The sequence below is a fragment of the Dromiciops gliroides genome, chromosome 5, assembly GCF_019393635.1.
Source record: "Dromiciops gliroides isolate mDroGli1 chromosome 5, mDroGli1.pri, whole genome shotgun sequence".
Lineage (NCBI taxonomy): Eukaryota > Metazoa > Chordata > Mammalia > Microbiotheria > Microbiotheriidae > Dromiciops > Dromiciops gliroides.
The window spans coordinates 175,965,044-175,990,647 of NC_057865.1; the positions used below are offsets into that span (position 1 = coordinate 175,965,044).

The following is a 25,604-nucleotide window of genomic DNA, read 5'->3' on the forward strand; positions in this document are numbered from 1 at the left end:
CCCACACTGGCAAAGGAAATTTGGATTATTTCTCTTCCATCATAAACCAAGAAAATGGGTATGATATTCAACTCACTTATTTTGTGCACAGAGTTGATATACAAATCTTCCAATTTCAATAATCACAGATCAGTGTCAGAAGAGACCTTAAGAGATCATTTGGAGCAGACCCCTGCCTTTCAGTAGGTAAAAACAGCTTTATTTTCATTTTAGAGATAGGGTAACTAAAGCCAGTATGGTGAAGTTAATTTTGTGCAAAATCTCCCACACCTACACTCTTCTCTGTAGAACTGCCAATACTTTCTTAACACAGGTCTCCATCAATCACTTGTAAATACTACTTTAACCTCTTACTCAATGGACAACTCACTTCCAGAACCACTCCATCCTTACCAACCAATGTCATAGTTGTCTTTTCCATATACCACATTGATCATGACACCTAACTTCTCTTCCTCTGCATAAAGTATTTTTATGCAATAGACTTAAAATCATAAACCTTTAAAGAATTGTTTTATCCTGGTCACCTTGTAATATATAGGCTTATTACCTCATGTAAAATGATGGTGATCTTTCACTATTTTAATAGACTTCAGGTGAAAAGTGATGAAGTATCATACATTAGATACACTAGGAAGGGAGAACGAGGGAAAGGTGTGAGATATTGGAGGTAGAATTAACAAGACTTGGCAGCTATTTGGATATAGGGGAAGTAAGGAAGAGTAAAGAGCAGAAGATGACTACTGGGTTGTGAAAATGAGAAGGATGGTCATATACTTGACAGAAATAGAGTTTAGAGGGGAGGACTTTGGGAAAAATCTCAAAAATGTGTTCTGTTTTGTACATGCTACTGCTGAGATACTTAAGGGATACTCAGGCAGAAACTGCCAACCAACAGTCAGATTTGGGGCTGCAGTTCAGAGCAAGACTAGGGCTAGAAATGTAAGTCATCTACATGAAGATGGTACTTTAACCTTTGGAAACTGAGCAGATCATCAAGACAGCGAATGTCTAAGAAGAGGGCAAAGACAAAGTACTGGTGAAGGATTTGGACATGGGTGATGATGTTTCAGAAGAGACCGTGAAAGATCAGTCAGATCAGTAGAAACAGCATAGAACTACTAGTACTACCACTGAACACCCAGGGAGAAGCAAATATTCAGAAGGAGGGTATGTATAACAACATCAAAGTTTATGAAGAGCTCAAGGACTAAGAGAAGTCCATTGCTATTGTATTTAGCAACAAGTAGAGCATTAGTGGCCTTGGAAAGAGCAGTTTTAATTGAGGTGGGAATGGAAGACAGGTTGCCAGGGGTTGAGAAATAAGTAGGATGTGGGGAAGTACAGGCAATTACTATAGTCAGCATTTTCTAAAAGAATGACAAAAGGGACAAGAGCTATAGAAAAATCAGCATGATCTGATGAGTTACAAAAGCAGAATGCAGAAAATATATATGATAAGTAAGGTGGCAAGCACTTATTAAGTACCTACTGTATGCTGGTGCCTGTACTAGGGCCTGGGAATATAAAGAAACTATGCAAACATACTCTCCATCCCTCTGTCCTCAAGGAGCTCAGGGGAAAACATGCAACACTAGAAACAAACAAGGTATATTATGCAATATAAACTGGAAATAACAGAAGACCACAATAATATTAAGTGAAAAGATCAATGAAATGAAGTCAAATATAGTTTCTTTGTTGGCTGGTTTTGCTTAACTTGGTTAAAAGTAAAGGATTATTGGGGAGTCGGGGATAAGCTGCTGAATTTTTGGGTACCTCTAGAACGCCGGCACCATGTCTATTATGTCCTATAATGGAGGGGCCATCATGGCCATGAAGGGGAAGAACCGTGTGGCCATTGCAGTGGACAGGAGCTTTGGCATCCAGACCCAGATGGTAACCATTGACTTCTAGAAGATCTTCCCCATGGGTGACCGCTTATATATCGGCCTGGCCGGGCTCACCGCCAATGTACAGACCATAGCTCAGCGCCTCAAATTCTGGCTGAATTTATATGAACTGAAGGTAGGATGACAGATCAAGCCTTATACCCTAATGAGCATGGTAGCCAACCTCTGTGAGAAACATTTGGCCCATACTACACTGAGCTAGTCATTGCTGGCTTGCACTCTAAGACCTTTGAGCCCCTTTATTTGTTCCTTGGACCTCATTGACTGCCCCATGGTGACTGATAACTTTGGGGTCAGTGGCACCTGCTCGGAGCAGATGTATGGGATGTGTGAATCCCTCTGGGAACCTGATATGGAACCGGAGCATCTCTTTGAAACCATCTCCCAAGCAATGCTGAATGCCATGGTTCAGGATGCCGTATATCATCATTGTGAAGGACAAGATCACTACAAGGAAACTGAAGGCATGGATGGACTAACCTTTTCCACCTATTTTTCTCTCCCAGAGCCCATTAATCTTTTCTTTTAAAAAATAAAGTCATAAGATACTTCAAAAAAAAAAAGTAAAGGATTAATGGGTGGGAGATAAAGGGTGCTGTATGTTGAAATGACTGATATGAAATACAAGGCAAAATAAAAAGATTCACCAACTAGGCCTTCCTTCCCTTCCTTCCTCCTTCCCTCCCTCCCTTCCTTTCTCCCTCCCTTCTCCTTCCTTCCTCCCTCTCTCCCTCACCCAAGCTGGAAGTAGCATAGCCACTTAATGGTTTAATTGCATTGCTGATCTGCACTGAAGCTTTGACAGGCTCCAGTTCCAATCTAGACTGGTTTGCAGCCTAGGCAAGCTTCCTTAGGTAGCTTAGTCCATCCTTTCCTCCTCCCACTCCAAACCCCATCCCCCACCTCTTGGGAGTTCAACATACTGGTACCAGATTTAGTGCTAACACCCAATCAACTATAGCCCTACTACAGCTAAGAACTCCCAAGCTCTAGTGATCCATTAGCCCCAGCCTTCACGGTAGCAGGAGCTATAAGCATGCTCCACCACACCTGGCACTGCTTCTTTATGAACAAATTTGAATGTTTAAAATTGAATTAGGGCCAAGGGCACTTGAAAGAAAACAGCATTTCTTCAGTTCTAAACTAGGATAAATAATGCTGCTTGTTGGATATTGTTCTGACACCTATTTGAAATGTGTGAAAGGAAAAGGATTTTTTTCTTTTTATAAAGACTCCTGCACTTTTGGTTTGTGGCTTTTGTGCTAAAGTGAATTTTTTAAAAATAGAGTATCCATCTCTAATGATTATTAGCATTCCCTAATAAAAATTTGATAGATTGCTAGATTATATCTTCTATTATTTATTATATATCTATTATTATATTATAGAATATTGTTCTATATATTTTATTACTCAGCAGACTGGAACATTTTTTATTTGCCCCTGTGGAAAGCCTTGCATTCTTGAAATATTTACCATAGAATAATCCATCCATCTTGGATTTACACACACATACACACACATACACACACACACACACACACACACACACACACAGAGGGTGTGTGTGTGTGTCTATGTATAAATAAAGTAAATTGCCTAAGAAAACTAAGCATACTTTTAACAAGGCTAGTGTTATTGGAGTAAAAATTTAGCCATCCTGCATTACATCAAAATATCAATAAGAAAATCACATCATCTAACCCCACTGAAGGATCACTAGCAGTAGAAAGCATAAATTCTGTGTTCATGTTTGTTCTTACTGCTTAAAACATGAATAATGAAGTATGCTGCAGACCTGAACAAGATCACGAAAGGTTGGCTACATTGGTAATACATAGCAATATTATTGGTAATACATAGTGATATGTAATATTACATATAATACTTATACAAATTCCTGGCCAATTATTCCTAATTAATATGCCTTATAGAGAGATGTGACCAGGTCACCCCCCTACCCCTACTCAGTGCATGTAAGGAACAATTTTAAATAAGACTATAATCTCTTTAGAAAGAGAAATTCCTTTTAAAATAACTGTAAGACAATATAAAAGATTTGGGAGTCTACCTGCCAAGACAAACCCAAGAACTATATGAACACAATTAAAAACCACTTTTCACACAAATAAAATCAGATCTAAACAACTGGGAAAATATCAATTGTTCATGCATAGGCATAGCTAATATAATAAGAATTACATTTCTACCTAAATTAATTTACTTATTCAGTGCCATACCAATCAAACTACCAAAAATAGAGCTAGACAAAATAATGAAATTCATCTGGAAAAATAAAAGGTCAAGAATGTCAAGGGAATTAATGAAAAATTAAAAGGAAGGTGACCTACCTGTACTCTGGTACTAAAAGTATATTATAAAGTGGCAATCATCAAAACTATTTAGTACTAACTAAGAAACAATGGTGGATCAGTAGAATAATTTAGCTACACAAGACAGTAGTAAATGACTATAGTAAGTAATCTACTGTTTGATAAACTCAAAGACTCAAGCTTCTGGAATGAAAACTCACTATTTGACAAAAATTGCTGGGAAAACTGGAAAATAGAATGGCAGAAACTAGGTACAGACCAACAATCCACACCATATACTAAAATAGGGTCAAAATGGGTACATGATTTTATGGGGGTTTTTGGTTTGTTTTGGTTTTTTAATGAGGCAATTGGGGTTAAGTGACTTGCCCAGGGTCACACAGCTAGTATGTGTCAAGTGTCTGAGGCTGGATTTGAAGTCCGGTCCTCCTGAATCCAGGTCCGGTTCTCTATCCACTGAGCCACCTAGCTGCCCCAGTACATGATTTTAAAAAACTGGGTACATGATTTAGACATAAAGAGTGATACTATAGGCAAATTAGGAGAGGAATGTTAGAGAAAGTGCTCAGGCATATTTTGTTGTTAAATCTTCTTAAGTTAGCAAACTATGAATGCTTTTCATTTCTTCTATGACATCTCTTCCTCCTATTGAAGGAAGCTAAACACAATGGCAATTTCATGTGTTATTAATCAGACATCTTTTACAGATTTCTTTTAACTTCCTCTGCTAAACTTCTGGCCAAAAACAGAAAGGTGCCAAGAGGAAAAGAAATGCCTATGTGAATGCAACCTCAATCATCAGGTTTCAGAATTGGCCAACAAAGAAAAGTGAGAAACTTTCACTCAACTCAAGGTTGAACATTTTAGGAAGGACACTGACTAAATAGAATGCAACCAGAATGGTGAAGGAGTTGGACTTTATGCCCTAGAAATGAAAGAAAATGGAATTTAGTCTAAAGAAAGGAAAATTAAGGGGGTGGGGGTAAAGGGGTAAATGAAAGACTCTCCTTTTTGGGTAATCATTATACTGCTATTGATTTTCTTTTCATCTGTCTCAATGTTCTTGGCTGACTTATCACTCAAATCTGATACTTAAGGATAATGAGAATCTCCTTCCTAGGTTCTTTCCTTTCTTTTTGGTGACTCCATCAGCTCCCAAAGGTTAAACTATGATTTTTTTTTTTGCACTTGGTTCATAGATCTGTATATCTAGTCTCAATCTCTCTTGAATTTTAGTCTTGAATTATAAACTGCTTATCCCAGAGAAATTTCAAACTCTGCATTTTCAAAAGAGCTAAAGGATAGGGGTAGGAGCGATGGAATAAAAAAACATGGAAGAGGCAGATGGTGAGATGGCCTGAGTGGATGACTGAATGAAATATTAAGTTGAAGCTTCGTTTGGTATCAAGGGCCACCTCATAGAGAGGGCTAAGTAGGTTAGTTTGCATACACTTAATAACTGATCAACTAAGTTGGACCCTAGGGTGGTAGCTCCAAAGATGAGAGGATTAATTTCCCTAAAGATTGAGATGTGGATTCTGGAAGATCCAGGGTTATGGAAGTCTGGGTACCAACTCTAGTGTGAAGGGTAGAGTCTAGATGGGGAGGAGTAAGTCACTTGTAGCAGGCAAATTTCCAGTCTTCTCTCTTACACCACCTCCCCTATCTACTCTGTGAATCAATGACACTGGCCTCCTTACTATTCTATGAAAAATAGTAAGGAGCTCAACTCCTGACACTTTTTCTGTCTGTCCCCTATGTTTGGAATGTTCTCCTTCCTCATTTTCTGCCTCCTAGCTTCCCTGGCTTCCTTCCTAACTAAATCCCACTTCCTATACAACCTCTTAAGCCTTTCCCAACACCTCTTAAATTCTAGTTTCCTCCCTCCATTAATTGTTTTCTATTTATCGTTGTATAAAACTTGTTCATACATATTTGTTTGCTTGTTTTGTCCATTAGACAGTGAGTTCATTGAGGGCAGGTGCTGTCTTTTCCCTTTCTTTGTACAGAATAACCAGCACTTAGAAAGTGCCTAGTACTTAATAAATGTTTACTGACTGCTGTCCTTATCTCAACTTACAATTTTATCCAGCTAGGGTAATACCCAACTCCAACTTTTTTTTGAAGGTGGGGAAAGAGGTTCAGGGACTTTTTATTATCTCCTTCTGGTCTAAAAACTTCTCTAAATAAAATATTATTGTGTTAAAATGGCAACTCAAAATACAGTCTGATAAATATATCAGGAATGAGATGAAGTCATAACTTTTGAGTAACTTAAGTCAAAGTTCCATAAACACTAGCAATTCACTCTTTTCAAAATAAGATTCCTATTTTCAGACATGAAAGATTTTCTCCAAATCTTCCAAAGAACCTATTTTCTTTCTACTAGTATACTATATTCATTGCCAAAGATGGAAATGGAAGATTTTTAAAAATTAATAAATACACATGCACACACAAACACATAACCTTTTAATTTTTAATTTACAACAGAAATTTTCAAAGGAAGGCCTAAAATATATGTCAGGGTTTAAAAAAAAAACAAAACTATCTACATTAGGTCACAATGGATGACTCCTTTCTACAAAATGAAAAGATGATGAATGCAATCTGAATGTCACTGAAATTCTTCAGGCTTGGCATCCAAGGAAGTGTCAGCATGTAGGTTACTATGACAACTTAAATTATAGAAAATGTCTCTTCCTCTAGTACCAAGCTGCTTTCCTTTTACCATCATTTCAAGCTGTTTCAAAACTGTGCAAATAATTTTCTGTGACAATAGCAAATACCTCTTTACAATAGTTTTATTTGGGAACATCCCATGCTAAAATAAATTAGAAGCATATGAAACCCATGTGGGGAATGGAAACAGGAAAATAAAAAAAAAGTTTCAAACAGAAAATCTGAGATTACTCTGAGAATATCCATATACAAATTGTGAAGTGATTGATTACAGCCAGATGGTTCATTCTAGGAACTGTAAAGAAATTATTCTCCTGGCAATTTTGAAGTCTGATTATAGAGGTTAGTCATTCTTTTTTTTTCTTTTCTTTCTTTCTTTCTTTTTTTTTTTTTGTGTGTGGGGCAATGAGGGTTAAGTGACTTGCCCAGGTTCACACAGCTAGTAAGTGTTAAGTGTCTGAGGCTGGATTTGAACTCAGGTACTCCTGACTCCAGGGCCAGTGCTCTATCCACCGCGCCACCTAGCCACCCCTCTCATTATTTTCTAAAGAAAACTTTTATTTGAGCATATAAAAGGAAAAAAAATCTCACTGATATTTTTATCTTAAAGAGAAGAAATAATTTATACAATCTTATATTGTCTCCCCTTCCCCTGCTTTCTTCAGTTAATGTGGATTTAAAGATAATTGCTTTCAGATAGCTTCATCTTAATAAACTTGGTAAATGTCTTACAAATGAAGAGGATTATTTGTTTCTATCAATATTCCAAAAAGAAAAGGGCATACATAAAAGGGGAAAAATACAAAAGATGATTAAATGGTGATATTTAGGTTTTAACATTAAAAATAAAGGGTTCATGCTAAACGTTTTCTTTTGGGGCTCAGAATTTCAACATATAATAATAGTCAATGAAATGAACCAAAAATCAAAACACAAACCAAAAATCAAACAGGCATACATTTTACTAAATGGCAATGGGTCCTGATAACCTCCTCTGGGATCAAATATAAAATCCACTCTAGCATTCAGAGTCCTTTATAACCAACCCATCCCCCTCCAATCTCCTTAGGCCCTTATACTTGTAACCCCCACCTCATTTCTATCTAGTGGCACTGACCTCCTTACACTATTTTTCATTCCACCCTATTATACTAATTCCATCTTTGAAGAACACTGCAAAACTGAAAAATATTGAAGGAGTAATGGAGAAGAGTATGGTGTTGAGAACTATGTCATGAGGAAAGAACTGACAAACAGGAAATGATTCATGTAGAGAAGACATGAGAGGAAATATGTTCATTGCCTTCAAATATCTGCAGGGATGACATATAAAAGCAAGAATCTCTATTGTTCTTAAAGTAACAAAAGATCTGATGGTAGAACCTACAGAGAAGCAGATTTGGTCTCAACATATAGGAAGGACTTCAAATAACTAGTGCTAATCACAAATGCCTTATGATATAATACATTCTCTATCAATGAAGTGTTTAAGTAGAAACCATCTTTCTTTTTTTTTTTTTTTTTTGGTAAGGCAATTGGGGTTAAGTGACTTGCCCAGGGTCACACAGCTAGTAAGTGTTAAGTGTCTGGGACATTGTAAAGGGAATTTTTTGCATTGAAGTAAATGCTTGGAGTAAATAACCAGGGTCATGAATATCAGAAGGAAAAGGTGGACAATGGTGTTGAATAGAAAGATGACTGAGAAAAGGCAATTTATCTGTGATATTTGTCAGTTAGAAAATCATTAGTAACTTAGGAAAGAACAATTTCAGTTGAGTAATGAGGTGAGAAACCAGCTTTTTAAGGATTAAGGAGTGAGGAGAGGGAGGAAAAGTTTTTTCTAGGAGTTTGAGAAAAGGAGTAGAGATCTAGGATAAAACCTTTGGGGATATTAGAGTCTACTGAAAGCTTTTTAAAGATGAGAGACTTTGGGCAGTAGGAAAGAGACTGGAGGCAGTAGGGAAGAATCCAGTAGATAATGAGATTGAAGGTTAGGGAAGAGGGCTGATTCAGTGGGGAAGTGATTGGAGAAGATGAGGTGGGTGAGATTATGGGTACACGTAGAGGAGCTAGCTTTGCAAGGAAAGGTGAAAACTTATCAGAAATTGAGGAACACATAGAGAGAATAGAAGATGAGGACATGGGGATTTCATAGGCTCTGCAGTGTCCCAGGGTTTGATGCAATCAGAATACTGTCATGAGAAAAAAATGTCAAGAACCTCACCATCTAAATGGAATCTTTCAATTAGAACTGTGCTGGCATACCCTGTGAGGTATCTGTTTCATGTCCATTCAGCATTAATAGAGGATTGTTAAATAAAGCTATCTTTATTTTTACTCTTTCAATGAATTATATGATCTTGACACGGGAGATATTTTGTTTGAAAGAGTGCTTTTAAGCAGGTTTTCCTAAAACAGTCAACAGATAATAAACACACAGTGGGATCTTCTCTACACCTGTCAATTTTCTAATTATACACAAGTCATCTGATGGAAAAACCTTTCTGCTTCGTTCTCATGCCTTAAGAATGATCTCAATATATGAGTAAAATATTATTATCAAAATTATGTAGATATGAGAAAGGCATGCTTCCAGTAATATTATATGGTTGAGGGTTGAGAAACAACATCAAGTATGGGAACAGGAGAAGTGTATGATGAAGGTGGAAAGACAGGTTGGGGCCAAGTTGTGAAAGGCTCTAGAAACTAAAGAGAAGAGTTTATATTTGCTCAGAGGTAATAGGGAAACATTGGGGTTCACTGAGCAGAGCAATGATATGATCAGATCTGTGCTGAATGAAAGTCACTTTGGTAGCTGTTAAGATGACACATTGGAGGGGTAAGAAACTCTAGGTAGGAAGAACAATTAGGAGGCCAGATGAGAGGTGTTAAGGTCTGAAGTAGGGTGGTAACTATGTGAGTAGAGAGAGAAGACATTGGACAAGAGATGTAAAGAGAAAACCAAGTACTATAGTAGTTACCCAAATAATAATCACAAGGTGCATGGTGGGCATGAGTAACCTACAACACATTGCCAGTGAGGCAGTGAGTAGGAAACCATCATAAGGTATCATAAGAGATGTAAGACTAGAATAGGAAATAGGTCAGTCAAGGAGCAAAAGTAAGGGATAACTGATGGATGTCTCATTTGGTCTGTTGGTGTTTGCATGGCATCAAGAAATCTAAAGGAAATTCCCCACATACATTGAATGAACCCCCTATTGAGAATTTTTGGGAAAACAGACAAAAGTCTCACACCCAGTAAGAAGGTGTGGCTGGGTGATGATCTGTCCTGCTGAAGAGAATGCCTGTATCAAATTATAACACTGATACTTGGGAAGATACATAAAATATATCCCCCCCCCTTTTTTTAAAGTTTTTGCTTGATCTCATAAAGAAGGCAGTTTTAAAATAAAATTAGTACTCTCCAGAGAGGGCTTAATCAGTATTAATTAATCTTAATTAATCTTAATCAGAATTAAATTATTTTCATTAGTCAATTGTTGTTTGCTAATTAATTCTGGCTCTCATAGAACCAGCTGTCAGCAACATATTTTGTAGCAGAACAACTCAGTGCTATGAATAAATTAATTCACCAGTTAATCAATCAATAAACATTTATTAAGCACTTACTATGTGACAGTCACTGTGCTATGATGAGCTGGGGATACAAAAGGAAGCAAAATACATTCCTTGCCCTCAATGAGCTTGCAAACAAATGGAGGAAATAACCTGAAAACTAATATATACAAAGCAAGCTTTCTACAGTAAAAATAGGACATAATTAATGGAAGAAATGCACTAAAATTAAGAGGGGTTTGGGAAGGTTTCCTGCAAAAGATGGGATTTTAGTTGGGACTTAAAGGAAGCCAATTCTCATTCACAATCAGAAGGTGGGGCTGAAGAGGAAGAACATTCCAAGCATTGGAAGATAGCCAGAGAAAGCCCCCAGAACCTTAGTACCTTTAGTAAAGAACCTTAACATAATCTTACCCTTAACATAATGCACCCTTCACATAATCTGAAAAGAGACCTGAATTATGAAAAATATTTGGAGAGAAATTTGGAATTATGCCCAAAGGGCTATAAAGCTGTGCATACCCTTTGACCCAGCAATACCACTTTTGGGTCTTTTTCCCAAAGAAATCATGGAAAGGGGAAAGGGACCCACATGTACAAAAATATTTATAGCTGCTCTTTATGTGGTGGCAAGGAATTGGAAGTTGAGGGGATGTCCATCAATTGGGGAATGGCTGGACAATTGTTGTGGTATATGAATACAATGTAATACTATTGTGCTGTAAGAAATGATGAGCAGGAGGAGTTCAGAGAAACCTGGAGGGTCTTGCGTGGGCTGATGATGAGTGAGATGAGCAGAACCAGAAGAACATTGTATACAGTATCATCAACATTGAGTGTTGATCTACTGTGATGGACTATATTCTTCTCACCAATGCAATGGTACAGAAGAGTTCCAGGGAACTCATGATAGAAGAGGGTCTCCAAATCCAGGGGAAAAAAAAAAAGAACTGTGGAGTAGATGCTGAATGAACCATACTATTTCTTTTGTTTTGGGTACTGATGTTTTTCTCTTTTGAGGTTTTTCGTCATTGCTCTGATTTTTCTCTTATAACATGACTAATGCAGGAATATGTTTAATGTTATTATGTGTATGTGTATGTATATATATATAAAACACCTATATCAGATTGCCTGCTGTCTGGGGGAGAGGGAGGGAGGGAGAAAAATCTGAAATTGGAAAGCTTGTATAAACAAAAGTTGAGAACTATCTTTACATATAGCGGGGAAAAAAACTTTATTAATTTAAAAAATGTTTATTTTAAATACATTTTTAAAAAATCAATAAGATCTCAAACTCTGAAACTTTACTGTCATTCAAAGATGTGAAGTTTATTCCAAAAGTGATTCATTTACTAGGAAAGGCCAATAAGGCAGGAAACCCCATACAGTTCAACAAGATATCTCAGACATATCAGTTTTAAGTTATCCATTAGTGACTGTCTTACTAATTTTTCCACCATTCTAGGCCTTCAAAATTGAGCAATTCTTCCAAACTCAAAGTAGGCTATTAGATTTCTAATCCTGGGTTAACCTAGTGCTCAAATAACCCCCAATGTGAAAAGATTTTGTAATAATGCCCATCAACAAGCTGTTTGGGACCATCGTCTAGATAGGTGCTACAATGTAAAAGTTTGTTTAGAGACCCAGAATTCATTCCTATGTTTCAGTTTCAAGCTAATTTTCAAAATATCAACTCACACACTCAAAATCATATATTCAAGAGTTAGAAAGAGTCCTAAACTATCATCCAGCTCAACTTTTACCTGAAACATTACTCCTTTCTATAACACTAGGATAGGTGAGTTATCTAGTAAACTCACTGAGGCACAACTCCAATTAGTAAAACTGACACTAAAACAATCTCAATTTATTACTACCTGAATAAAAGGCCTACAAATTATAATTTTTGTCCAATGAAAAGGGAACAAAAATATGGAACTGAAATTATTAGAGTAAAAGCACCATTAAGGTGTCCCTGAAGATTTTCATCTTTCAATCTCACTAACACAATGCCTTGCACATAGAACAAAATATTTGTTTAAATGTATCATTCAAAATCTGTGATACTGTTAGTAAGTGAAACAAAGTGATTTAAGAGACCAAAACATCTAAGGAATATCAACTTGTCCCTCTTTTTTAATATAGCAAAAATACATATTAGGTTACCAAAATGAGATTAAATGTTTTCTTCTCTGATGGTCAAACCAATTTTGAATTTCAGCTTCAAAGATGCTAATGATCTACCAACCCTTTCACCAAGGCAGGTCAAGAATTGTACTTCATTTAAGGTGAAAACATTTTTAGACTTACCTCACATCATCAGACTCAAGAATTTGAAATGAAAATGAGGCAGTCTTCAGTGTGGCTAGAGAACAGGCCGGGGTATTTTGGGAGTAGCTACAGGCACCTGAAAAAAAAGTACAAAATGTTTTATAGCTCTGGCTAATCTTTAGCTTTAAAATGCAAATTTGTCCTCTTTTAATTTAAGAATGGCAAAGGGCAAAAAACTTGGTGGTTTGAAATTTGAGTAGCTTTCACAACAATCATTTCAATTCTTAGTCTCTAGACTCAGCTTCTATCCTATAATCCCCACCTCATTAGCCATTTGAATTAATTACCTATAGGATGTTTACTTTCTTAATAGAACATTTTTTTTAAAGCATTCTGTACCTTTGCAAATAGAATTTCACACATTTTTGTTTTTAAGTCATTTGATGTGACCATCATATTCTACGGATGACTTTGTACCTCCTTTCTCAATTCACTGGAACTAAATGCACTACTACAGTAACTTTCTTAAAGGCAGTTAATGTGTTAATATTTTTAATATTGCCTAATGCAAAGGGGAAAGGAGAGAATACCTTTTTTTTTTAAACACCAATAGGAGGAAGAGAGTGATAAAATATTTTAATACATTGTTTTAAAACATCACTTTATGACTGGCAAATTCTTGTAACCCCAAGTTTCAGGAAGGGCCCTAGAACAATCACTCTTTTGTTGTTTTGTTTGCTTGTTTTTATTTGTTTTGTTTTGGGTTTTTTTTTTTTTTTGCAGGACAATGGGGGTTAAGTGACATGCCTGAGGTCACACAGCTAGTGAGCATCTAGTGTCTGAGTCTGGATTTAAACTCAGGTCCTTCTGAATGCAGGGCCAGTGCTTTATCCACTGCGCCACCTAGCTGTCCTCAAAGAAAAGAGTCATGACCCCAATGTGATTTGAACGTGCAACCTTCTGATCAGGCGTCAGATGCACTACCACCATTGCGCCACGAGGTCCTCTAATCACACTCTTTATTCTCCAGACTTGTCCACCATGCTTCGGCTGTCTTCTCCCTCTATTTTTCCCCTTCTTCAATTGGTGAATTCTTCCTGGAATATCCAGTCATCCTTCATTCTCTGAACTTTTGACATAACACCCCTCCCCTTTCAGCTCCCTTAAAAGACAAACTTTTCATTTCAGTCAACAGGAACCTGTGGTTTTGGTCCAAATTTTCTCTGCACTACTTTCTTCTCCATCCTTTCTTCCTTCCCTCCTTCCTTGCTAAATTCAATCATTTGGATCCAACACTGGACATTACATTTGACCTTAATCTTATTGTTTTAGTACAACCTTCATTTACATTAATTATGTTTTTATTTGACTTTTTTTTTACTCTGAATCAGATCAAATAAGTTTTCATGTTTCTCCAATTTATTTCCATCATTATTTGAAGTGAATTAATGTCATTAGACTCATATGCCACAATTTTTTCATTGTGTACCCAATTTGGGACACAATTTGTTTCTAGATTTTTGTCACTACAAGTACTTCTGGGGCAAATAGTATAGAGATGACCTTGTTGTTGTTACATATCCAGTCATGGAACTACTGGATCAAAGTTTGTTAATGTTTCCTGCATAATTCCAAACTATACCATAAAGGTAGGATAATTCACAGTCCTAATAATAGCCAGGTACCATAGTAGATAGAATACCAGGCCTGGAGCCAGAAAGACCTGAATTCAAATCCAGTCTCTGATGCGTACTAGTTGTGTGATCCTGGGCAAGTCAATCTTTATTACTTCAGTTTTTTCATCTTTAAGATAGGGATAATAATAGCATCTATGTCCCAAGAGTTGATGTGAGGATGAAATGAGATTGTAAAGCACTTAGTACAATAGGAAGTACTATACAAATGTTAGTTGCTATTGTTGTTGTTAGTACTATTATCCCTCAGTGTCTTGGGGGAGCAACCATTTTATTGAAGTTACTAACCAGTGTTTTCTTCCTCTTTTTCCTCCTCCCTAGCATGCCACATGTGGCACAAACTGAATAAATGTTTATTGATTGATTGATCCTTCACAACCTGGTCTGTTCCTGAGGTAGCTGGGTGATCCAGTACAGACTACTGTTAGGAAGATCGAAGTTCTAATTCAGCATCAGTCACTCCCTAGCTCTGTGATCGTGACCAAATCACTAAAAAACAAACACCACCCCCCAACAAAAACACTCTATTTGCCTCAGTTTTCTAATCTATAAAATAGGGATAATAACCTCCTAACTGTGTGATGCTGGGAAAATTGCTAAAATGGCTGTTTTCCTCAGTTTCCTCACCTGTAAAATGGGGATAATAACCTATCTTGCAGGCTAGTTGCACAACAATATTCACAAATAAACAAATGAATAACAATGAATAAAGCACAGTGCTTGGCACATAGTAGGTGCTACATAAAATAAATACTTATTCCCTTCTCTCTTCCATTCCTGTTTTAAAACATAACTTCTTTCCATACACTCTACACTCAAATTATAGTGGCCTACTTGCTGTTCCTCACCAACAATGCTCCATCTCCTGCCTCCCCCCCCAAAAAAATTATGTCTACTACCTTTAAAAAATAATCACTTCTATCTCTTGTGTTGTTATGAATTTTTCCTTTATTAATGTGAACAAGATGAACATTTCATATTCACCTATTCTTTAAATGACATGAATTGTATATTGATGTTGCTTATCATTTTAGAACATAATAGTATGTGACATATGTTTCCTAGTATGTGAAAATGCAAAACTCTGACATTAGTTTAAAAAAAACCTTGAGAAAACCATTGGTTGTCTACAATGATGGAATTAATCAAAAGTGTATGAGTGCCCCAAAGAATCATAGGATATAGCCTGAACAGATATTTCTGCATTTATTTTAGGGAGATTTACTTTAGTAAGAAGAAAGAGGTCTTAAGTATTCCTATCATGAAGAAACAAAATTTAGGTTTTTCATTAAAATCTCTATTTTTTTTTAAGATATGAAGTCATTTGAGCCATGTAATACACATGGATACACACTGAGTAACCAGAACTTGCCAGTGACTTACAAAATAGATACTAATAAAGGAAATAAGTTCCTGATATATGGTTTTTAAAAAGTTTAACTTTTTCACATCTCCTTTTCTCTAGAAACTGAATGCTAAAATAGTCCTTTGACCCAATTTAAAGATTCTATTTTTAAAAATCAAAAGTATTATATATTTACATGTATACATGTATATGTATGTATGTGTGCATGCATTATGCATGTAGCACCTAGGTGGTGCATAGGATAGAGTGCTAAGCTTGGAGTCAGGAAGACTCATCTTCCAGAGTTCAAATTTGGCCTCAGACACTAGCTGTGTGACCTTAGGCAAGCAAGTCATTTAACTGTTTGCCTCAGTTATATCATTTGTAAAATGAGTTGATGAAGGAAATGGCAAATCACTCCAGTATCTTTGCTAAGAAAATAACAAACAGGATCATGAAGAGTTGGACATGACTGAAAAACAACTGAACAATAAGATATATTGAGAGCGGTGAGCATTGTTTCAACCTTACTCTCATTGGATTTGGATCAAAGAAAGAATAATATACACACTCATTTGGATAAAGAAATTTCTATTACCTTATAAAGAAGTAGAAGGGTAAGGGGAAAGGGGTGGGGCACTGATAGAAGGGAGAGCAAAAGTAGGAGAGGAAAGAGGAAAGAAAAGGGAGAGGTGGCTGATAAAAGCTATGACAGATTGAGAGAGGAAGGGGTCAGACACAAAACACTGGTGAGGAGGAACAGGGTGAAAGGACAGAGAAAAGTATAAACAAGGGGGGAAATAGGATGGAGGGAAGTAGTAATCATAACTGTGAAATGTGAATGGGATGAACGCTCATAAAATGGAAGTGAATCAGGGGCAGCTAGGTGGCACAGTGGATAGAGCACTGGCTCTGGAGTCAGGAGGACCTGAGTTCAAATCCAGCCTCAGACACTTAACACTTACTAGCTGTGTGACCCTGGGCAAGTCACTTAACCCCAATTGCCTCACTGAAAAAAAATGGAAGTGAATGGCAGTATGGATTAAAAACAGAATCCTACAATATGTTGTTTACAAGAAACACATTTGAAGCAGAGATACACACAGTAAAGGTAAAAGGTTGGAGCAGAACATATTATGCTTCAGCTGAAGTAAAAAAAAATAAGTAGGGGTAATAGTAATCCTCATCTCAGACAAAGCAAAAGCAAAAACTGATTTAATTAAAAGAGATAAGGAAACTACATCTTGCTAAAAGGTATCATAGACAATGAAGTAATATTGATATTAAATATATATGCACCAAGTAGTATAGCATTCAAATTCTTAGAGAGAAAGGGAAGTGAGTTACAAGAGGAAATAGACAGCAAAATTATACTAGTGGGGAATCTCAACTTCCCCCTCTCAAAACTAGATAAATCTAACCAAAGTGAATAGAATTTTAGAAAAGTTAGATATGATAAGACCTTTGGAGAAAATTAAATGGTAATATAAAGGAATATACTTTTTTTCTCAATGGTACATGGCACCAACACAAAAATTGACTATGTGTTAGGGCACAAAAACCTCAGTCAAATGCAGAAAGGCAGAAATAGTAAATGCATCTGTTTCAAATCATGATGCAATAAAAAAATTACATGTAATAAAGTGCCATGGAAAGAAAGACCAAAAATTAATTGGAAACTAAATAACCTCATCCTAAAGAATGAGGGGGTCAAACAACAACAAATCATAGAATCAATAACTTCATCCAAGTGAATGATAACAATGATTGAAGCCAAAGCAATTCTTAGGGGAAATTTTATATCTCTAAATGCTTATATGAATAAAAAAGAAAGAGGAGATCAATGACTTACACATGCAACTAAAAAAGCAAAAAAAAGAACAAGATTAAACAATAAGAGATATGATAGAGATAATTAGGCATTTTATTAATGCCTTATAGGGCTTAGACTATGTGAAGTCTAAATCAGGTGACAAAAGGATTCAGAAGAGAAAGGTTTAGAAGCAAACATCTGGTTAAGAAGACAATGTCTGACAATGGGATTTGAAACTGAACATTAATGCAGTCTTAGTGAACTACTAAACCATGCATACTTTTTCACTCAGCCATATCACTACTAGTCCTATATCCCAAAGAGATCAAAGGAGAAAAGAAACCATGACAAAAATAAATATTCATAGCAACTCTTTTTGTAGTGGAAGGAAATGAAAAGTAAGGGAGTGTCCATCAGTTAGGACATGATTGAACAAATTATGGCATGTAAATGTAACGGAATAGTGTCATAAGAAATGATGAAAGGTATGGTTTTAGAAAAACCTGGGAAGACTAATGCAGATTGAAACAAACAGAACCAGGAAAATTATCTGAAAAGTTAAGTTATAAACTCAAGAATGCAGATATATTTACGCCTCATCATGTGCACAAATGTGTCTTTCTTGATTATTCCTATTTAGTATAAGGGCTTGGGTTTTTTAAAAATTACATTGATGGTAAAGAAATTAAATGCTTATTAATTAAAAATAGAAAAATGATAGAGAAAAGTGTCATGTATATATGCATATATATGAATATAGGTGTGTGTATGTGTGTATGTATGTATGTGTACACACACACACACACACACACACACACACACAATGAATAGAGTGAACCTATACAATACAGAAGTTGAGAGAGCTGGAAGTCTTCAGATAACAAAAATCCAACAAAAGTGCCAGTAAGAAAAATCCATGACTTTGGTTGTCTATATAGAATTGCAAAAAATATAGGTAACAATCAAGACTTATGGGAAGACAGACATCCTAATGCAGGGAGATATGTTTGATCTCAAAAATATCAAAGTAACTTAGGGAGGATGAACTTAATAACTGGACAATGCATTAAAAAGAAATACTCATAAGGAAATTCATGAATCAGAGAGGAAAGAGAAGCAATGATATATTCAGATTATACTACACACTGCAGTATAATTTCAAAAAGAGAAAATAAATTAAGAATTCAGAAAATGTCACAACCTTGGTATGGTATAGTAGTAATGGGGTGGGGGAAGGAGTGGGGAGAGATACTTCAATTACATGGATATGCACTAGATCTGCCCTTAATTAAAAAAAAAAATTCATCCTTCAAAAGGCAGAGGAACCAACAAAGGAAATTATGTTCTGCCTTTGAGTATCATTAATAAGGAAGGATCATTTTCTATGGTAGAAATGATAAGAACTCGAGTCACAGGACCAGCAAGATGATAAAATAATTAACTTTCTACAAACAGTTTTAACCCTTAAATCTCCAAAGAAAGGAATTATGTGCCCAATAGAGAGTAATTATAGCTGATTCTACTAGAAAAGAAAAAAATACAGTTCGCAAGGTAAAAACACCTTGAATCACCACCAGAGAACATTTATAATTAGAACTCTCACTAAGCATCTCTTTGATTGATTCAAAATGTCAGTTATGGTGACTCTAGGCAAACTCAGATACACAGGACTGAAGACCTAGAAATAGACATTTTCCACAGGCACAGTGACTCTTTCTTAACACCCCACCAACACACAGACCCTGCAAGAAATAGAAACTGCTTCTGCCCAACCACATAAAGGGCAGAATAATAACTAGCATGTAGATAGTGTCTACTACGTGACAGGTACTGTGCTAAACACTTTACAAATATCTCATCTGATCCTCACAGCAACCCTATGAGGTAAGTGTATTACCCCATTTTATAGTTGAGGAGGCAGCTAGAGGGCTCAGTGGAGAGAATGCTGAGTCTGGAGCCAGGAAGACCTGAGTTCAAATTGATCTCAGACACTTTACTAGCTCTGTGACTCTGGGCAAATTACTTAACCTGTTTGCCTTAATCAATGGGAGAAGGAAATGTCATATCATTCCAGTATCTTTGTCAAGAATATCCCATAGGCCATGGGGGTACTGAAGAGTTGGATATGACTGAATGACTAAATCATAACAAAAAAGGCAGTCAGAGTATGACTTACTCAAGGTTTGATCACTAGTCAGTGCTGAGGCTGGGAAGAGAAGAGTAAAAGGAATCTAGCTAGGTTTAAAATTTGTATGGTTGGATATAAAACTGAACAGGATTCTAGTCAGGTATCATGGAAAGGGGCCTGGAAAACTAACTGGGGCCAGTTCTATCATATTAGAAGTGACTTGGGACAGAGACCTAGTGACCTCCTCCAAAGAGGTTGAGGTAGATAAACAGCCCAACCTCATGGATCACTGTATCAATAGAAGGGAAAAGGACAAAGAGTGCAAGATAAGGAATAAAAAAATAGCTGAAACCTGAGTAGACAGATAAACCAAAAAGAAGAGCCTAAAAAGCAAAGGATGAGAAAACCTCAAAGAGGAACCAAAGTAAGTTTAAAAGATATAATATGAATGAACAAGACTGAACCAATAATGACAAATACATGACAAAATACTGTAGCCTCCCCAAAGATCATGGGTTGAGGGGGACAAGAACTTCCAGAAAGGTTCAAAAGTTGCAAAATAAGAAATTATTAATAAATTTAGGTCAGAAATTAAAGTTCTAAAAAAAGAGAAAGAATTAGCAGACTAATAAAAAAAATCAAATACAGGATAGAGTATCTCTTCAAAGACAAGTTAAGATTTGTATCACAAAAATACTGGTGTGGTAGTGATCTGGCACTAGAGAAACAATATTAACTCTATACAAGCCAAAATGACCTTAAAGACAGAATATGTAAATCTAACTGAAGGATTAAAGGTTTCCAAAATGAACATAATTCAAATACCCTGAATAGCTTAAGGCTGAAATTTCAAGAAAATCGTCTGGAATTTTTGAATAAAACAAAACATCAATTGAGGAAATCCAGAGAATGCTACAAGACGAGTGGTTAAATCTAGCAATTTCAATGAAAAACAACAGATTATGAAAAGCAGCAGGAGAAAGATCTTCAACTATGAAGGAAAAGCAATGAAAACAATAGGGTGATTCTGCAGCCATGAAAGAAGGGGATGGAATAGTATATTCCAAAAATCAAAGGAGTTCAAAACATAAAACCAGAATGACACATCCTACAATTCTGAGCCTAATTATTAAGGAAGAAAAATGTTCAAAAAGAAAACCATTTGAGGCATTCATTGAAAAAAAAAAAGACCTTTGGTGAACAACATAAAGAGAAGCATAAGAAAAAGACCCCCCAAAAAAGTCCAATTATCAAGAAAAGATTACAAAAATCAATTATTTAGTTTGGAGGTTATTAGGTTTTTCTAATACAAATATTATCTTATGAGATGTATACTGAGGAAACTTCAAAGATCAAAAAGAACACAGAATTGAAGACAAAGAATCAAGAAAAACAAAAGTGAAGAGCTGAATTTTTGCATCAAGGACAGGTCCTGAGCCCCTAGAGGTAGATCACTGTCTTTTGTAAGAGGGAATAGAAGATTAGGAGATCACATAAATAGGGAGGAGAAAGATGAGATGTGAATGGGTGATATTCTTGCCACAAAGAAAAAAATCTTCAAACTGAAGACAGAAAACAACAGCAAGTAAAGAGATGGTCTTTCCTATCGTCTCTAGGAAAGAGGAGGAAGGTGCTGGAGGACTGGAAGAAAGCACTCAGGAGTAGACTGCCCACATGAGTGGCATATAGGGGTCAAAACAGAAGAGGGAGGAGAGAAGGAATGGTGCAGAAGAGCAACAGGAGAGAATAGGGGTGTGTCTCCAATAGAAGACAGGACTCTCCTTATCCCTGGGGGTAATTTATGTTTTCTCTCCAAGAGTGTTGGGACTTCAGGGACCACATCAGCATTCTAGAATAGGAGACTGAATTCCTAGAAGCAACCAGTATCCAAAGCAGTAAGGAGAAGCGGAATTGGGATAAAATGATCCTTGAGATGGAGGCTGATCATGAAAAGGACAGAATATGGGGCCAGGACTCACCATCTGGGGGCATAGGTTTGCTCCTATCACATGATGCTGCTTCCAAATAACAATGTTTCCCTCCTGAGCTGATATTTTAAAGAATGAGACAAAACATTTAAAATGGAAGAGGGGTAGAGATACAAAAGCAAAAATAAACTAGACAGAAGAGGGAGCTCAACCTTTGTACTTCAAAGGATTTAACAAGAGGGTCAGGGAGCATAAAAAAGGAACACACAAGGAGTACAGCCCATGAATCAGAAAGTAAAATTCAGAATAGATTGGAAAAGAAAAGAAATAATGAGGACAAAGCAAACAAAAACTCCTCAAAAAAAAGAAGGTTCAATAAAAGAAAATTATTAAAAATAAAGAGGAGATAGGATTTTAAAGTAATCATTTAACTAGGCAGAGAAAAAAAAGGGACAAAAGAGAAGAAATAAATAACTAAAAGAAAGATGTTGTGTCGTCAAGTAAAGAAGCATTCATTAAACAACAACATAAGTCAACAAAAAGAATCTGGGATAATATAGGTCAGGGTTATCAATCTTATTTGTGTCACAGGCCTCCCTTTAGTAGTCTGGTGAAGTCTTCTCAGAATGTTTTAAAATACATAAAATAAAATATGTAGAATTACAAATTGAAATCGTTAAAAAATATATTACTAAAAAATGTTCATGGAATTCTAGTATATGTATATGAGTTGTAAATTGGGAAAAAATTACTAGTATGAAGAGACAACATAGAAGTGGAAGCAAAATTAGAGACAGATTACTAACTTTAAAAACAAAAGGGAATTTTTTTTTTTTGTGAGGCAATTGGGGTTAAGTGACTTGCCCAGGGTCACACAGCTAGTTAGTGTCAAGTGTCTGAGGCCAAATTAGAACTCAGGTCCTCCTGAATCCAGGGCCGGTATTTTATCCACTGCTCCACCTAGCTGCCCCCACAATCACGACTTTTAAAGTCAACATATTAAACTCAAAAAAAACTCAATAAATTATTCACAGAATAAGAGAAAGCAGTGGTTTAACTACAATTAGACAACTACTAGCTATATAGCCAAAATAAGTCAGACAGAGGTAAAAATATCCATATGCACAAAAAAATAGCTGGGCATAGTTGTACACACTTCTAGTCCCTGCAAATGGAGAGGCTGAAGCTAAGGGATGGTCAAGTGAAATCAAGAGATCTGAGCTGCAGTGGGCTGAGCCCATCCAACTTCCAAGCTAAGCTGGACACCAATGTGGTGAGCCTCTAGGAGTAGGGGTGGGAGGTTGGGTTTGCCCAGGGAGGGGTAAATTGGCTCAGGCTGGAAATGGAGCAAATCAAAGCTCCCTCATCACCTCACATTTGGACTACTGCAACAGACCACTAGTGGGTCTGCTGTCACAAAAGTCTTTCCACTCCCAATTCATCCTTTATTCAGTCAACAGTGATTTTCTTAAAGAACAGGTCCAAGCCCCTATTATATGCCAGGCCCTGTGCTAAGCAATGGGGATAGAAAGAGAAGGAAAAGACATTCCCTGCCATCAAGTAGTTTACATGCTAATGGGCGAGACAACATGCAAATATATACAAAAGTTATATGCAGCATGAATAGAGGGAAGGCACTGGAATGAAGCTGGGTTGGGGAAGGCTTCCTGTAGAAGATGGGATTTTAGTAGGGACTTAAGAGAAGCTAGGGTGATCAGTGGATCAGTAGATCAGTAGAGTGATAGTGTTCCAGGCATGAGGAACAGAGAGAAAGAATTTCCAGAGCAAAGAGTAACTTGTTCCAGGAACATCCAGGAGGTGTGTCACTAGACTGAAGAATATCTGTTGGGGGTGTAAGATATAAGACTGGAAAGACAGGAAGGGGCTAGGTTATGAAGGGCTTTGAAAGCCAAACAGATCATTTTGTATTTGCTCCTGGAGGCAACAGGAAGTAAACAAGAAGTTCACTGAGAAGGAGGGAAGGGCAGTGACAATAATTGAATCTCCACTTTGCAAAGATCACTTTAGTGACTGAAAGGAGGATGAATTGGAGTATGGGGACTTGAGGCAGAAAGGCCCCCTAGCAGTCTATTGTAATAATCCAGATGCAAGGTGATGAAGGTCTGCACCAGGGTGACAGCAGTGTCAGAGGAGAGAAGGGAACTCATTTAAGAAATACTGTAGGGGGCAGCTAAGTGGCGCAGTGGATAAAGCACTGGCCTTGGATACAGGAGAACCTGAGTTCAAATCCAGCCTCAGACACTTGACACTTAACTAGCTGTGTGACTCTGGGCAAGTCACTTAATCCTCATTGCCCTGCAAAAAACAAACAAAAAAACAAAAAGAAATACTGTAAAAGTGAAATCAACAGTCCTTGGCATATCCAACAGACTAGACATGGGGGTAAGAGATAATAAGGAATCCTAGGTTGTGAGCCTGAGGAACTGGGAGGATGGTGTTGCCCTCTACAATAATAGGGAAGGTAAAAAGAGAGAAGGGTTTAGGGGAAAAGATGAGTTCTGTTTTAGACATATTGAATTTAAGATGTCTACTGGACATCTAGTTTGAGATGTCTGAAAGGTAGTTGGAGATGTGAGATTAAAGGTCAATAGAGAGATTGGAGAAGGACTGGTAGATTGAGAATGATCAGCATAAAGAACTAAGTTCATGGGAGCTGATGAGAGAAGTACTATAAAGGGAAAAGAGAAGAGGGCCCAGGACAGAACCCAGGACACTTTTTGTTAGAGGTATGATCTGGAGAAGGATCCAGCAAAGGAGTGGTCAGAGAAATAGGAGAAAAATCAGGAGAGAGTGATGTCCCAAAAACCTAGAGAGGACAGAGAATAAAGGCGGAGACAAGATGCAAACAAACAGATCCAAAGAAAGCTATATACAGAGTAAATAGGAAATAAATAACAGAGGAAAAGCTGGAATTAAGATTGGGGAAAGTTCCTGTAGAAAGTGGGATCTTAGTTGAGACTTAAAAGAAGCCACATAGCTCAGTAGTCAGAACAGAGGGAGGAAAACATTCCAGGCAAAGGGGACAACCAGAGAGTCAGTGTCTTGTTTATGGAACAAGCAGGAGGCCAGTATCAAGGGACCAAGTATGTGTCAGGGATTAAGTTATAAGAAGACTTAGATATTATACAGAAGACCACATCTTTATTACCACACAATTGACTAAAAGATATTGAAAATACAAGATCCCACAGTGCTTACTATATGTTGACAGCCAAAAAACCACATTTGATTCAATAGAGCAAAACATAGCCTTAAAGTTTTCATTACAAGTGGTCCCCTATTCAAACACTGTAATGATCAAGGAATCTTTAGAAAGAGGTATAACCTTTTTCAATGACCCTTCTATCATTAATATTACATGTGAGGAATAAAACTGGGAGATACATGATCAAATGTGTTCACTACTTTAACAAATGAGATAGAGAAAATATTTCAAACTAGAAAGGGTGGTAAGGTACTCTATGTAGTTTTATTTACAAATGACATTATTCTAGTTGGGTTGATCCTTAGCAGAGGGCTCCTGGATGAAGAGCTTGGCTTAAGCATCTACAAAGAAAATACAAGGCTGGTAAAGAATGTAGTTAGAGGGACAACTAATAGATCTCATTAACTGGTATAAATTCTTGTACAGATACTATCAATGGTTGGTAAGTTGGCTCAATACTAAACAGGCAAACTTTAGGAAACTGCAAAGTTCCTTTAATGACCCCCAAATTATCCCTGATATGAAGGCTCATCTTTTCAGTACTAATATTCTACTGGCAAGAATTAAGACTGTATATCATTTAGAGGACAATGGCAAAGCACATGATAATTGTGAACACATACACATACAAATAATGAATCACAAAGAAGAGCCCAAATAAAGGATACCAACCAAGAAATGTGTGATCA

At 36.7% G+C, this 25,604-nt stretch overlaps 1 protein-coding gene and 1 pseudogene across 1 annotated transcript in view; one reads left to right on the forward strand and one right to left on the reverse strand.

Moving 5' to 3' along the window:
• RASSF8 (Ras association domain family member 8) overlaps window positions 1-25,604 on the reverse strand; it is a 117,007-nt gene that overhangs the window by 56,050 nt on the left and 35,353 nt on the right. The window contains exon 2 of the mRNA XM_043968498.1: window positions 12,821-12,917. The gene's annotated coding sequence lies outside the window, so the exon portion shown is untranslated. The remainder of the gene's footprint in view (window positions 1-12,820; window positions 12,918-25,604) is intronic.
• Window positions 1,798-2,392, forward strand: LOC122729552 (annotated as a pseudogene).